The sequence below is a fragment of the Eretmochelys imbricata genome, chromosome 8 (assembly GCF_965152235.1).
Source record: "Eretmochelys imbricata isolate rEreImb1 chromosome 8, rEreImb1.hap1, whole genome shotgun sequence".
In the NCBI taxonomy this organism is placed as follows: domain Eukaryota; kingdom Metazoa; phylum Chordata; order Testudines; family Cheloniidae; genus Eretmochelys; species Eretmochelys imbricata.
The window spans coordinates 406,379-409,969 of record NC_135579.1 but is presented as its reverse complement, the minus strand read 5'-3'; positions in this window follow the sequence as shown (position 1 = coordinate 409,969).

Here is a 3,591-nt window from a genome sequence, read left to right as displayed (position 1 = left end):
TGTACAATGCCTAGCACAATAGGGTCCTTAGATGCTACTGGAATACAAATAATAAATAAATCCCTTTTCTTCTTACTTTGGAGTTTTCCTTTAAATAAACAGATTTAAAATTATTCTAGATCAGTACGTTGATGGTTTTCATCAGTGTGTGTGGACAGTATGCAGTTAATGGCTATGAGCCAGGATGGGTAAGGAATGGTGTCCCTAGCCTCTGTTTGTCAGTGGGTGGAGATGGATGGCAGGAGAGAGATCACTTGATCATTACTTGTTAGGTTCACTCCCTCTGGGGCACCTGGCATTGGCCACTGTTGGTAGACAGGATACTGGGCTGGATGGACCTTTGGTCTGACCCAGTATGATCGTTCTTATGCCTGTGTGTAACTACACAGATGTGTGATTTTGGGGGGAGAGGGTTAGGACTGGAAGCAAGTATGGGACTGCGGGCAAGAGCAGTTATGCAAATAGCTCTGTGTACATGTGGATGTGAATGTACAGGTGTGTAGAGAAGTAGAGTTGTATGCACACATGCAGGTGAATAGGTGTGAGAGGCAAGGGTGTGTATGGCTGTAAATACAAGGAGAGAGAAGATTGAAGCAAAAAATGCCAGTTGGGATTTCTCTACATTTTCAATTAAAGCGGGATTTATTTAACTTTAAAGCACCTGCCCCAGTATGAGCCAACCATTGGCCCTGGATGTTCAGGACATGAGTTTGCAGTCTCTCAGTGAGCCAGCCATTGGGGATGGAAGGCTAGAGTCCCAGTGACACACTGGATATAACAAACAAAATGACAACTGTGTTTGTAGTGTTGGTTCTAAGTTGCCCCAAATCAAACAAAATACCTGCCTTTGTGAGAGCACTGTGCATCCGGGATAGCAGGGAAGTAGAATGGGGAAAGCATATAGGTCTAAATCCAAAAAGGGATTTAGGTAACTAATTCCCATTGATTTAGGTACCTAAATACCTTTGAGGGTCCAGGCCATAATGCTGAGGAGAGAGGGGGATGGCAACTGTGGGGAGCACGTCATGTATATATCTATGACGAGATAACTGGCTCTGTGGATGAGGGGAAAGCAGTGGAGGTGTTATTCCTTGACTTTAGCAAAGGTTTTGGTACGGTCTCCCACAGTATTCTTGCCAGCAAGTTAAAGAAGTATGGGCTGGATGAATGGACTATAAGGTGGATAGAGAGCTGGCTAGATCATCGGGCTCAACAGGTAGTGATCAATGACTCCATGTCTAGTTGGCAGCCGGTATCAAGTGGAGTGCCCCAAGGGTCGGTCCTCGGGCCGGTTTCGTTCAATATCTTCATTAATGATCTGGAGGGTGGCGTGGATTTTACCCTCAGCAAGTTTGCAGATGACAGTAAACTGGGAGGAATGGTAGATAAGCTGGAGGGTAGGGATAGGATACAGAGGGACCTAGACAAATTAGAGGATTGGGCCAAAAGAAATCTGATGAGATTCAACAAGGACAAGTGCAGAGTCCTGCACTTAGGATGGAAGAATCCCATGCACTGCTACAGACTAGGCACCGAATGGCTAGGTAGCAGTTCTGCAGAAAAGGACCTAGGTGTTACAGTGGACGAGAAGCTGGATATGAGTCAGCAGTGTGCCCTTGTTGCCAAGAAGGCTAATGGCATTTTGGGCTGTATAAATAGGGGCATTGCCAGCAGATTGAGGGTCGTGATCGTTCCCCTCTATTCGACATTGGTGAGGCCTCATCTGGAGTACTGTGTCCAGTTTTGGGCCCCACACTACAAGAAGGATGTGGAAAAATTGGAAAGCGTCCAGTGGAGGGCAACAAAAATTATTAGGGGACTGGAACACATGACTTATGAGGAGAGGCTGAGGGAACTGGGATTGTCTAGTCTGCAGAAGAGAAGAATGAGGGGGGATTTGATAGCTGCTTTCAACTACCTGAAAGGGGGTTCCAAAGAGGATGGATCTAGACTGTTCTCAGTGGTAGTGATGACAGAATGAGGAGTAATGGTCTCAAGTTGCAGTGGGGGAGGTTTAGGTTGGATATTAGGAAAAACTTTTTCACTAGGAGGATGGTGAAGCATTGGAATGCGTTACCTAGGGAGGTGGTGGAATCTCCTTCCTTTGAGGTTTTTAAGATCAGGTTTGACAAAACCCTGGCTGGGATGATTTAGTTGGGGGTTGGTCCTGCTTTGAGCAGGGGGTTGGACTAGATGACTTCCTGAGGTCCCTTCCAACCCTGATATTCTATGATTCTATGTAGGGGCTAGAAAAGAGGATACAGAGTACTCAGGGAACATTGCATAGGGGCTTGCTAGCCCAACATTCTTTTGAACTCCTTGCATGTGTTTTATGCATGCTGTGGGACACTGGGACAGCAACCACTTCTCCTCTCACCACCAATCTTTGGAGAAGGCAACTTCTGCTATACTGTAATAAGGAAGTTTCCAGGGAACTGTCAGCCCCTGCATGTCAGTGTCTGACCAGTGCATGGCCAAATGGAGCCCAGGGAATCCTATAACATTGCCTTCCTCAGCTTGATTATGGAGGTGTAGAAAGCACATTGCGGGGTCCATGCTCCCTCTTGATCCAAGCAGCCAGGCGCCAGTGCATAGTGGGACATCTTGTCATCTGTAGATGAGCCCTCTCTGTTAATGATGGCAGTGGCTGTGACCTTCTCCAATGTATGGAAATTAAGTGCAGCCCCTCTGCTGGGCAATGTGTTGTCCCTGCTTCTTGCTGCAGCAGGAAGAAATTAATGCCTCAGTGAGTGGGCACAGAGAAGACTGGGATTCAAAGTGGAAATATGAAATGAAGGACATTTCAGAGGTGCAGTGGAGAGATGTAATTTGTGCATCCAGAGATGAGGGATGCTATGGTACTCAGGCATCTGGAATCCCATGCACCGCTACAGGCTGGAGACCGACTGGCTAAGCAGCAGTTCTGCAGAAAAGGACCTGGGGATTACAGTGGACGAGAAGCTGGATATGAGTCAGCAGTATGTTCTTGTTGCCAAGAAGGCCAACAGCATATTGGGCTGTATTAGTAGGAGCATTGCCAGCAGATTGAGGGAAATTATTATTCCCCTCTATTTGGCACTGGTGAGGCCACACCTGGAGTATTGTGTCCAGTTTTGATCCCCCCCATGACACAAGGGATGGGACAAATTGGAGAGAGTCCAGGGGAGGGCAACAAAAATTATTAGGGGGCTGGGGCACATGACTTACAAGGAGAGGCTGAGGGAACTGGGGTTATTTAGTCTGCAGAAGAGAAGAGTGAGGGGGGATTTGATAGCAGCCTTCAACTATCTGAAGGGGGGTTCCAAGGAGGATGGAGCTAGGCTGTTCTCAGTGGTGACAGAAGACATAACAAGAAGCAATGGTCTCAAATTGCAGTGGGGAAGGTCTAGGTTGGATACTAGGAAAAGCGATTTCACTAGGAAGGTGGTGAAGCATTGGAATGGGTTACCTAGGAAGGTGGTGGCATCTCCATCCTTAGAGGTTTTTAAGGCCTGGCTTGACAAAGCCCTGGCTGGGATGATTTAGTTGGTGTTGGTCCTGCTTTGAGCAGGGGATTGGACTAGACGACCTCCTGAGGTCTCTTCCAACTCT